General features: G+C 36.7%; 1 protein-coding gene across 1 annotated transcript in view; it reads right to left on the bottom strand.

Moving 5' to 3' along the window:
- ATP10B (ATPase phospholipid transporting 10B (putative)) overlaps positions 1 to 12,716 on the bottom strand; it is a 256,201-nt gene extending 243,485 nt beyond the window's left edge. The window contains exon 1 of the mRNA XM_043596691.1: positions 12,023 to 12,716. The gene's annotated coding sequence lies outside the window, so the exon portion shown is untranslated. The remainder of the gene's footprint in view (positions 1 to 12,022) is intronic.
- Between the last annotated feature and the right edge of the window lie 429 nt (positions 12,717 to 13,145).

Below are 13,145 nucleotides of genomic sequence, written 5' to 3'. Positions count from 1 at the left end.
TATGTGTTCTGACTGCTCCACTGAGGAACAGCCCCTCCATCTCTCTCCCTCTCCTTGGGCCTCACTTGAGCCTGAGACACAGCAATATTGAAATTAGGCCAATTAATTAGGCCACAGTGGCCTCTAAGTGTTCAAATGAAAGGAAGTCACAAGTCTCTCACTTTAAATCTAAAGCTAGCAATGATTAAGCTCAGGGAGGAAGGCATGTTGTAAACTGAGATAAGCCTAAAAGAGACCTCTTGCACCAAACAGGTAACCAAGTTGTGACTGCAAAGGAAAAGTTCTTGGAGAGAATTAAAAGTGTTACTTCTGTGAACACATGAATGATTAAAGAAATAAAGCACAATAGCTTTATTGCTGCTATGGATAAAATTTTAGTGGTCTGGGTAGAAGATCAAACCAGCCACAACATTCTTTTAAGTCAAAGCCTAATCCAGAGGAAGGCCCTAACTCTCTTCAATATATGAATGTTGCAAGAGGTGAGGAAGCTGCAGAAGTCTGAAGCTAGCAGAGGTTGGTTCATGATGTTTAAAGAAAGAAGCTATCTTCATAACATAAAAGTCAAGGTGAAGCAGCAAGTGCTGATGTAGAGGCTGAAGCAAGCTATCTAGTAGAACTGGCTAAGATGATTAATGTAGGTGGCTACATTAAACAACAGATTTTCAGTGTAGACAACACAGCCGTCTGTTGGAAGAAGATGCCATTTAGGACTTCAGAGCTAGAAAAGAGAAGTCAATGCATGGCTTTAAGTTTCAAAAGACAGATTGATTCTCTTCTTAGGGACTAATGTAGCTGGTGACTAAGTTGAATCTAATGCTCACTTACCATTCTGAAAATCCCAGGTCCCTTAAGAATTATGCTAGATCTACTTTGCCCATCCTCTATAAATGGAACAACAAAGCCTGGATGACAGCTCATCTGTTTACAACATGGTTTACTTAATATTTTAAGCCTACCATTGAGACTTATTGCTCAGAAAAAAAAAGATTCCTTTCAAAATATTACTGCTCACTCAAAATGTACCTGGTCACCCAAGAGCTCTGATGGAGATGTACAAAAAGATGAATGTTGTTTTCATGCCTGCTAATACAACATCCATTCTGCAGGCCACAGATCAGTAGTAATATTGACTTTCAGGTCTTAGTACTTGAGAAATACATTTCATAAAGTCTGTAGCTGCCAGACAGCTATATTATTATATATAATTCCTCTGATGGATCTGGTCATGGTAAATTGAAAACCTTCTGGAAAGCATTCACCATTTTAGGTGCCATTAAGAACATTCATGATACATGGGAAGAGATCAAAATATCAACATGAACAGGAGTTTGGAAGAAGTTGATTCCAATCTGCATGGATGACTTTGAGGGGTTCAAGACGTCAGGGGAGGAAATAACTGCAGATGTAGTGGAAATAACAAGAGAACTAGAAGTGGAGCCTGAAGATGTGACTGAATTGCTGTAATCTCATGATAAACCATGAATGGATGAGGGGTTCCTTCTTACAAACGAGCAAAGAAAGCGGTCTTTTGAAATGGAATCTATCCATGGTGAAAATGTGGAGACTGTTGAAATGACAACAAATAATTTAGAATATTTACGTAAACTTACATGATAGGACAGCAGCAGGTTTTGAAAAGATTGATTCCAATTTTGAAAGAAGTTCTACTGTGGGTAAAATGCTATCAAAGAGAAATACATTCTACAGAGAAATTGTTCATGAAAGGTAGAGTCAATCAATGTGTCCAACTTCATTGTCTTATTTTAAGAAAATGCCACAGCCATCACAAACTTTAGCAACTAAGACCCTGATCAGACAGCAACCATCAACACTGAGGCAGGATCCTTCGCCAGCAAAAAGATTATGGACTAGCTGCTGAGAGCTCAGATGATGGTTTGCATTTTTTTAGCAATCAAATATTTTTAAATTTAGGGATTTATTTTTTTTAGACTTAATGCTATTGCACACTATATAGACTATGTAAAGTATACATTACTTTTATATATACTGGGAAACCAATAATAGAAATGGATTTCATACAGCAATTTTTTCAAGTTCCTTAGTGTCTCAGGAATTTTTCATAGTATTGTTACACCAAAACAAATACCTAACAGTTCTGATTATTAAGTAGTTAGCTCCCAGCAACTTAATAAATATTCATATCATAACAACTTAGAGGCTATGTTTAAAAAGTACACAACAATTGGAAGGAAAAAAAACTAATGTTTTTATTTCATTCTTAAATAACCACAATAACCTACTAATGGGATGTGCGTGCCTTCTAGGCTCTGCACAGTTTCTGAAATTTTAGAGTCAGATTGGATACTGCCACCCTCATTTTTTGTTCCACATTGATTTTTTGCATGTATTTACCTTTCATCACAACTGCCCTTAAATTCTGCAAAAAACTATGACCCACAAAAAGAAACATGGTGCAATCTAATGTTGAAACTGTGAACTACCATAAGCTATCTGTCCAGTTTCTGACAGATGTTGAATATTACTATTTCTCTAAAATTTAAAAATATCCTGCAGTGCTGTGTGATACTTTGGCACACAGTTAAGGAGCCATGATTTTTGAAATCACTTTGAACAAAAACAGACACAAGGGAATCTATGTGATTCCATTTGCATATGATTATTGCAAAGATACAGGCATGTATTTTTTTTTTCCAACTCTAAGGAGAAAAAACTAAGAACAAGATATTAGCAACATTATTGACTCAAAAACCCAACATCCAGGCCCCTAATTTTGCTATCTATATCCTATGGTTAGGTCTCCCTTTCTAAACTTGGGGAAAAAAACGGATCTCAGCATAGTTTTAGAACTGGAATAATCCTCAGTGATCATGTAGTCCACATTCCTCATTCTAACAAGGAAGAGCTGTAAGCCAAGAGACAAAGGATTGTCCTAGTTCACATTAGGGGGTAAATAGCAGATACGGGCTTTGACCCCATGTCTACAATATTTGTTCTGCATTGTCTCTTTGCCTTCCATGTTTATGAGGTTGTCTTTGCATCCTTCTAGCACCCCATCAGAACCACTGCCCCTCATCTAAACCTCTGCCCAAAGACAATACTCAGTAAATGTCATTATGGAGACTGAAAAATGATGGACTGTCCTTTCAGAGAGGGTAGCCCCAAAGATCATTGCAGGTCTCTGACAGCCCAACCCAGGCCTAGTCTTTTAAAATAAACTTTACTAGTTGTTGGTTTTTCCCCATTATGAGGGTAATACATGCTCATTATAGCAGATATGGAAAATACTTCAAAGTAGAATAATAGCATCGATGTTTTACAACCCAGGAAAAACTCCTATTAATACATGGGTAGTTTTCTAGCCTTTCCCCATGAATAGCTCATAAACACAGTTTTAATTTACCATATTACAAATATAATTTGGATTTCTACTTTAATATACAACTTTTTATTTTTCACTATGTCCCCCCTCACCCCTGCCCCCTAACCATCAGTCTGTTATCTGTATCTAGGAGCTTATTTTTGTTTTGTTTAAATTTTACATATAAGAGAGATCATATGGCACTTCTTTCTCTGACTTATTTCACTTAGCGTAATGCCTACAAGGTCTACCCATGTTGTTAATGGCAAGATTTCATGTTTTAATGGCTAAATAATATCTCATTGTATATATACACAATTTCTTTACCTATTCATCCATCAATGGATGCTTACATTTTTTCCCTTATTTTCTCTATTGTAAATTATGTTGCAAGAACCATAGAGGTACTTGAAAAGTCAAGGTAGCATTTTATTTCTTTGGATAAAAACTCAGAAGTGGAATTGCTAGATCATGTGGTAGTTCTTTTTTTTAAAAATATTTTGAGGACCCTCCATACTGTTGGAAAATTTACTTTTCTATCAATTGCATGGGGGTTCCCTTTTCTCCATATCCTTGTCAAAACTTGTAATTTGTATTTTTGATAAAAGCCACTCTAACAGGTGTGAAGTATTATCTCACCCTGGCTGTGATTTGCATTTTCCTGATGATTAAGGATGTGGAGTATCTTTTCATGTACTGTTGTTCATCTGTATGTCTCTTCTTTGGAAAAATGTCTATTCAGACCTTCTGCACATTTTTAAATCAGAATTTTTTTTTTGCTGTTGAGTTGTATGAGCTTGTTATATAAATATTAGTCCCTTATGAGATATATAATTTGCAAATATTTTCTCCAATTCAGCAGGTTGTCTTTTCATTTTGTTAATGATTTCCTTTGTTGTGCAGAAGCTTTTTAGTTTGATGTAGCCCCCCTTGTTTATTTTTTATTGTATTGCTTTTGCTTTTGGTGTCAGCTTAAAAAAATATATTTCCAAGACCTATGTCAAGGAACTTATGTGCCTATGTTTTCTTCCATGCAGCTGTCCAGTTTTCCCAACATCATTTACTGAAGAGATTGTCCTGTCCTCATTGTATGCTTGTCTTTTTCATAAATTGACTATATATGCATGGGTTTATTTCTAGCCTCTCTAATGTGTCCCACTGATCTATGTGTTTTAGGACAATACATTTTAATTACTCTAGCTTTTTAATACAGTTTGAAATCAGGAAACATGATCCTCTAGCTTTGTTTTTGTTTCTCAAGACTGCTTTGGCTATTTGGATCTCTTGTGGTTCCAGACAATTCTAGGATTATTTGTTCTATTATTGTGAAAAAGGACACTGAGATGTTGATAGGGATTGCACTGAATATGTAGATTGCTTTGAGTAGTACAGAAATTTCAACAATATTGATTCTTACAATCCATGAGCATGGAATATCCATTTGTGTCATCTTTAATTTCTTTCATTAATGTCTTATAAATTCCATTATAGAGGTCTTTTACTTCCTTGTTTAAATTTATTCCTAGATATTTTCTTTTTGATGTAATTATAAGTAGAATTGAATAACAGATTTAATCCTTGGTATTAGAAATCAGAATGGTGGTTACATTTGTGAAGAGGAAGATAGGAATGATTGAGAAGGAGCACATCAGGACCTATTGGAAAGCTAAAAAAATTAAAAAAAAAAATTTTAATCATGTGGTGGTTTCTTGAACTATATATAACTATATACACTCATGTGTTCATTTTGTTATAATTCATCAATCTATACTCAAGATTAGTCTACTGTTCTTGTGTGTGAGTTATAAATAAAAAAAAATTTAGCAAAGAAAAAATATTCTCAATAACAAAATACAGAAAATTATACCTTAGGGGTGAAGCCCCTTCTGATGCCCGAGCCAAATTAAATACTTTTTCCTTTGTCTTCCTTTAGAGCATTATCTACTATCCTACAATTATGTGCTAATTTGCTGGCATCTCTGGCTAGACTGTGAGCATCTGGAGGGTAGGGACACATCTCCTTTAGCTCTAATTTCCTAGTGCTTCAAACATGACAACATGCAAGGAGGTTAACTATTTTTAAACAAAAAATAAATAAATATAAATATACTAATAGACCAAGGAACACATGGGTTTCTTTTCTCTATCTTAACCAAATTCCCTGAGTAAAATTTGTATCACACTTCTGTGGTCTTTCTTTTAAAAATTCCTAATGTTTTAAAATATTCATTTGTAATCTCCAAATAATATATATTTTTAAAAGGAAGGGGACACACACACACTTTCTTTTAGGAATATTTATTTATCAGAGTTCTAATGTTACTCAAAGCGTAGTTCATGAACCAGTGCCAATGTATGAACTGTTTATTAATGATTTAGAAATTAAATACAGATATTAATATGTGTTTAGAAATGGGTATGATTTGACTCTACTATATTATCTAAACATGTGTAGTAAACTTGCCTTGCTATGACATGAACTATATACTAATCGTTCATGGTAGAACTAGTTATTGGAAATTAATTAAACCAAAAAAAGATCCTTTTTTTTAACATGTAATTTTAAAAGCTCTGTCATTGATAATAGAGCTAGAGAAGATCAACACCATTATTTTAGAAATAATGGGTAAACTGAGACCTAGATTTTTACCCAGTTCCTGACTACCAAGCCAATGGTCTTTACAGTATTGTGCCACCTGCATTCCTTATATTAATGAGTTTCAAAGATAAAATCAGTATCATTTCTATTATTAGCAGTAATAGCTGCAGCTACTATAAATCCATATTCAATGTTTATAAGGTAGAGCCACATGAAGTTGCTATTTAAAAACGCTTTTGGTTTATTTATATATTTTGAGAGAGAGAGAGAAAGTAAGTGGGTAGGGGCAGAGAGAGAATCCCAAGCATGCTCTGCACCATCAGTGCAGAGCCTGATGTGGGGCTCAATCTCACACACTGTGAGATCATGACGTGAGCCAAAATCAAGAGTCATACATTTAACTGACTAAGCTACTTAGGTGCCCCTGAAATTGCTAGGTTTATAGGGAAAAAATGGTCAAGTGTCTGTAATTTCACATGGCTCAACTCACTGGAAATGCTAGGAACAATATCAAGTGTTTTTAAAGCCTTAAAGAGGCAACTGGAGCCAGACTACATAATTTCTGGTGAGTTAAGTTCTCTCTGGGGTCCATTCCCACATCCATAACTTGGAACTAATAACAGTACATAGGCTCAGATTTATGGAGACCTAAATGATCCAAGTTCTGGGAATGACACCTGGCAGGTCATAAGTGCTCAGTGACTATTAGCCCTTATGATTATTTCCAACATTAATTCTCAGTACAGTCTTCTGAAGTAGGAACATTTTATTCTCAGTTAATAGATGTGGAGACCAGAGCTTAAAGAGATAGGGATAGTAACTTGAACCTTTCTTTGTCCCTCTGACTTCAAGCACATTCCCTGCAACTTACATAGTAATTTTCAATTAAGTGACAGCTGAATTGAGTCAAATAGTCCCACTGGGGTGTATCATCAGAATCGCCAATATTAGAGAGTATCTATCTTCCTGGACTCTTTAATAGCCAGTTACATAAAAGACAGTGCAAGCTATTGTACAGTCTGATTGAGAGAAACTATGTGCACCACTCTTTTGTTTTGTTTTTAGGTCTTCTGATTGATGAGAATGCTCTAAGCAATAAACAAGCTGATGATTACTGCCTCTGATTTCATAACATTTCAGTGTTGTATATCCTTAAGTATTTCTTTCACCTGCCGAAGGACCCCCAAACTCCATCAGCACCATGCTCTGGAATGCTGAAAAGGGAAAACTCCATGTTGGCACTTGCTAACTAGAACCTGTGCTGTTAAACTTGGTCAGCGTTTTGTACAAGACCAAAAAAACACTGTTGACTCTTTCTCCTTAAACAGAATATGCAGTCAAGCAATTCCCTTGAGGAGCAACAAGATCTGATTGAATTTTTCAGAATTTTCTATTATTCTATCAAGTTCACTTGACAGCAAAGGACAAGCTGCCTTTCAAATGCTGTAAGTGAACACATCAGCAATTCAGGAGGAAAAACGTGAGTTATTAAGTAGGAACAAGTCTTTCTGAATATGTTTACACCAAGTCATGGAAACCACTGTCCTCAGAAACCTCTGTGACAATCTATTTTCTAGTCTCACTATTGCTTTACGTTTGACAGATGATAATAAAATACAATGAAATTACCTTTGAGCTCTGAAATGTACATCAGCTCACACATTCCTCATGACTTGATTTTTATTTTTCCAACACAGCTCATTCACTTTAAATATTATTCCCAAGCACTCAAGGTCTTTATCTGGGTAATATATGCCTATTTCATGTTTGCGTAAAGGCAGGGAATACCAATTTTATATGTTTATATACACACACAAAATATCCATGTATATACATATTAGTTAAGAGCTAGAAGGGGCTTTTGAGATCAAGTCTCCTTTTGTTGGCTTACAGATGAGGTCTCGGAAGCCCCAAAGGACATGGTATCCTGGAGGCTACACAGCTGACTGGCTTTCAGGTAAAGCTTGAGAAAATAAAATTATAGCAACTACCTACTATATTCTTAGGATTATAGCCAGTATTTCCCATACATAAATTCTTTTTTCTTAATGTTGATTTTTGAGAGAGAGAGAGCACGTGAGCATGAGTAGGGGAGGGGCAGAAAGAGAGGAAGACAGAATCTGAAGCAGGTTCCAGGCTCTGAGCTGTCAGCACAGAGCCCAGTATGGGGCTCGAACCCACAAACCCCGAGATTGTGACCTGAGCTGAAGTCAGATGCTCAGCCAACTGAGCCACCCAGGCACCCCACCCAAAAATAAATTCTTACACCATTTCTATTTTGTTAGTACCATCATTCTCATTTGACAGATGAGAAAACTGAGGCTAGGAAAACTAGTATAGTCAATAAATGCCACAAAATAGAATTAAGATGTTGATGAGGCATACTAGATTCTCTCTACTGTGCTGGCATTTCTCTGAATGCATTCACTTGTGCATCACTGATTTTTGCCATATCCACACATCAACGGTATTGTTTTCTTAACCTTTTCTTTAAATTGAACATTAACATTAAATAACCTTTTTATCACCAATTAAATATAAAACAATGTGCCATAAATTGAAGATATTAATAAAAGTAAAAATAAAGAAATGAAAATATCACTAAATTCTAGTTACACTCTGCCTCTCCCTAAAGGCACAGGATTTGCATCCCACTGTCTTTGTTAGAAAAGAAGATTAGCCACAGTTAGGGTATGAGAGGCCTATAAACGTCAAACCAAGACTTAAAAGTTCAAAGAATCAAGACAGGAAAACTTTCATGATGTGATTTGGCTGTTAGTTGCCACATGGGAAGTCATCATTGTCCGATGTTGGATCATTCTAAGTCCTGCCCTGGTACCTCCTTGTCACATGAAACACTGCAGCACATGGGCAAATTCTCCAGGTTATAATTTTCTAACTCTAGTTAGCATCAGAATCACCTGGAAGTTTGTTAAAAACAGATTTTTTAATCTTCCCCAGGGTATGACTCAGCATGTCTACAGTTAAGCCCAAGAATTTGCATTTCTAACAAGTTCCTAAGTAAAGCTGATGCAGCTGGCCCAAGAACCACATTTCCAGAACCAGTGCTCTGGGTCACACTTGAGGAGGAGGATTTCGATAACATATGGTGGCATGTGTGTGAACATGTCACGATTAAGCTTTCTGGTGATTGCAGAGATTTGGGATTTTTATTTCAAGAAGCAGAAGAGACAAACATTCAATGTATTCTTGGGGTCCTGTGTTGTTTCTTCAATCTAGTGACTTAAGATTGATACTACACCACAACAGAGCCGCCTGCAACAACCTTGGATGAGAGGTGCCTCCTTCTTGAGGCACCTGGGTAGCTTAGTTGGTTAAGCCTCAGACTCTTGATATCAGCTCAGGTCATGATCTCACAGTTCATGAGACCAAGTCCCACATCGGGCTCCTTGCTGACAGTATTGAGCCTGCTATTCTCTGTTTCTCTGCCCTCCCACATATGTGTGTGCTCTCTTTCTCTCAAAAATGTACCTTCTCATCGGTAATATAGCTTATTCATAGGCTGCTAACTACCTGCAAGGCTCTCTGCATTGGTGGCAGCAGCTGGTGGTCATTAATACCAAAAACAGAAAATGAGACTCTCTTTCTTTCCTCTAACATTAAAGAACATTTAAAAAATGCCATGACACTCTTAAATATATATATATGTATGTGTGTGTGTATATATATATGTATGTGTGTGTATGTGTGTATATATATGTATATATACATATATGTATATATATGTATACATATATGTATATATGTATATATATGTATATATATGTATGTATATATGTGTGTGTATATATATATATATATATACACACACACACACACACATTCTTCCCCTACAGGAAAAAAAATGCCATTACAGTTAACATTTTCTGATATGGTTCCAGTTACAGTAATAATAATTGTTAAGGGCCTTCTATACATGTCATTGTATGTACCAGGTGATTACACAGAAACACTTCCTTTTTCAGTGTTAGGATGTGGAAATTTAACTTGTCGGAGATCAATTACTAAGAAGTAGATCAGAGATTCAATTTCAAGTTCAATTCCAATGCCTATTTCTTTTCTAAGCCACACCACTGCTATTGTTACTACCCAATTATCAATCTCTTCATAGAAGCATATTTTATATGGACCTAAAAGATAAGAAGGAGAAAACACTCCATAAGCTTAAATTTTTCAGAAAGAAATTTTAAAATGATGTCACTAGAACAGGAGAAATCAGTGCTATTTAATCAGCAATGAAGACAGAGCTCAATGGGTACAAATCAGGATTTAAGAATGTCTGGCTAAATTTTGCATTTAGAAGAATGGGTAAGTGGATAGAATGAATCTCAGAAATCTCAACAGGAAGGAGATTTTTATTCCCTCCTGATATGGCAAGGGCCATTAGGAAAACCAGTGTGATAGAAGAGAGAACAATGGATTGGGAGCCATGAGCCTTGGATTCTGGTCATTACTTTGTCTCAGTAACTGAGACTTCATTCCTCTCAGGTCGTGGTTTCACCATCTGTATACCAGGCAGCTGGGCTAAGCTCCCTTCCTGGCTGGCTCTGCCTTTGAGAATGGCAGATTCCTTCAACTGTATTTATTAGCACCATATGCCTCAAAATGATAATGCCCATCTTTCAATATAAGGAGACTATGGTTTGACTGCAAACTCAGCATGTGGTTTTCAACCTTCAGTCTCTCAAGAGCCTATTTATCTACCCATATGTGAGATTATCCTGCTATATTATTTTTTAATGTTTGGGAGGGAGGGCAAGAGGGAGGGAGGGAGGGAGAGAAAGAGGGGGACAGAGGATCCAAAGTGGGTTCTATACCGATGGCAGAGAGCCCAATGCAGGGCTTAAACTCATGAACCCTGAAATCATGACCCAAGTCAAAGTCAGGTGCTTCACTGACTGAGCTACCCAGGAGCCCCCCTGATATATTCTTTGGGAAATACGTGGTGACAATTGGAGGAGAGATATTGAACTCTTCATTGTAGAAATACAACTGAAATCCATATAAATATAATTTAAGAAATGAACTATCAGATCAAATTTTAAAAAGTCATCAATGGCAATGAAATGACAAATTCAGTAAGTGTTATTAGGCGTAATTATGGTAACATCTAGAAAGAAAACAACATCTGTGATTTGCTTGATTAATGGCTTAACAGAATAGTGCATCTGTTAATGGAATAAACTCCTAGCACTGTTGACTATATGTTTGCAAGATCTGGAAACAGAGAAAGGATTATGGGAGATGAGCAGAACAGAGTGCAGATTGGCTATTGGAGGTCCAGTTCTTCCCCAGAATTTCAATTCCCCTTTAGCTATCTTGACCAGAGTTGTGTAGCAATTTAAGAAGACAAATGAATTTCACCAGGCATATGAACTTCTGCAGGCTAACCAACTAGCTGCTCAGAGTGATTAAAAATTATTTACTTTTCATCTGTGGTGGGAGATGTTTTACACCATGCCACAGTAGGATTATACTGAAGGTGCTCATCACAGACTGCATGCATGGGGCTTTTTTTCTGGCTTGAGTAGTTAATACTCAAGGAGTGAAAATATTTTTCCTTAAGCATGAGTTTTCTCCTTTGAACTCAAAGTAGAACCAAAATTCCAACCTATACCTGAAATCCACTGCAATGAGCCAGCTTCGGAGTTTATCAAAATGAAATTAGAAAGGCATGTAATAATCTCATGCTCTTCTTCAAAGCTGTAGTTTCTTTCTGCTTTGAGAACACAACACTAACTCTGCTTCCTCAAGGCTGCACGGGATGAATGCAAAATATATTATGTATCATAAAACGTATGCAGGTACATTCAGGGAGCAACCTCTTGCATAAGGAAGAAGCATTTGCCATCAGCTTATCCTAATGAAATCAATGAAAGAAAAACCCAACATTCTGTGACAAAAGGAATGTGGATCTTGTACCCAGTAAGCCAAATGACATTTTAAATGCAGCATGAAGAAAAGTAGGTATTTCCTGGGCCTGATTCAAAATTTAGGATTAGTGATTATAGGAGGCAATCATTTCCCCATAATAAGGGAAGGGCCAGGTGGCTTGTACTTACCCCGGCAAAGCTGGCTTCCCTCCTGAGCAGGCTCCATTAGAAGCTATGGAAAACAGAACTTGAAAGTGGCACTATTTTTCTTGTACGGCTTGGCTAAAATATCATTTATCTTTCCTGTGGCATCTTTCATTTCTCTGATTTTATCAGATGGCATCAAGACAAGGTTTTAAGCTAACACTCTCTTGGTGTTAAACTCCAAGAAGATGGCCTGGCAAGAAACAACTGTGGCCCGTAAAGGAAGTGGGAAAAATAAGCCACCTCACAAGGGCCACGAGGGAGAGAGAATAGCAGGACTGTGAGTGTGGGCCCTAGTCCCAGAACAGTGAAGGCAGTGTTCTTGGCTCGGCTGCGCATTTACACAGCACCATCACTGTTAGACATGGTTCTTGCATAAATTTCTACTTTCTGCGAATCAATGAGCCAGCAATATAAAAATTCATAAGCGATCTTATTCTCTATACCTGTTACAAGAATGACTTTGTCCATTTACCTTTTGCAATGCATGTAATTAAGTGTGAGACAATTATAACCTTGTAGTTCTCCTTGGGGGCCTGGAAACATAATTCAGTTGCTGGGTTTCAAGGGCACTTAAACAAAAGACTCTCTGCATTGACTTTTATGTGCATGCTGGTGATGAATTCACCCTCAAAGCCTCAGAAGTCTCGTTTCGCAGTGGTCTAGTTCTTATTGATTACTATTTGATTATACAAAATAAGGAAAGTGGGGCCAATATATTATACTTATAGATTATGTGAATGCTTCAGATATTCAGAAAATCAGACTTATTTATGGGCTTATGAGAGTGCCAATTCATACCCTAAAGGAAATTTTCATGTATAATCTTTTTTACTGAGTTGCCTATAATTCTACTAATTGGGGTAAATGTCACAAACCAGTTGCTATATTTATGGATAGTTATGGGTGAGTCCATAAACAAAAAAGAAACTAGAGCAAGCAACAAGCCTATTCTGAAGGTAGCAACAGGGGAATATTACCAAGCGTGGGAATTAGACGAGGTGAGAAAAAGTGAAGATAATGTCTAACTTCATGAATATCTTTCCATAGGATCTTGTTTGGTTGCTAGGGTAATTGTGAACTTATGTGTACTGTTGGATTCTATCAG

This window comes from Prionailurus bengalensis, chromosome A1, assembly GCF_016509475.1.
Source record: "Prionailurus bengalensis isolate Pbe53 chromosome A1, Fcat_Pben_1.1_paternal_pri, whole genome shotgun sequence".
Taxonomy (NCBI): Eukaryota; Metazoa; Chordata; class Mammalia; order Carnivora; family Felidae; genus Prionailurus; species Prionailurus bengalensis.
This window is presented reverse-complemented; position numbering and strand designations above follow the sequence as displayed.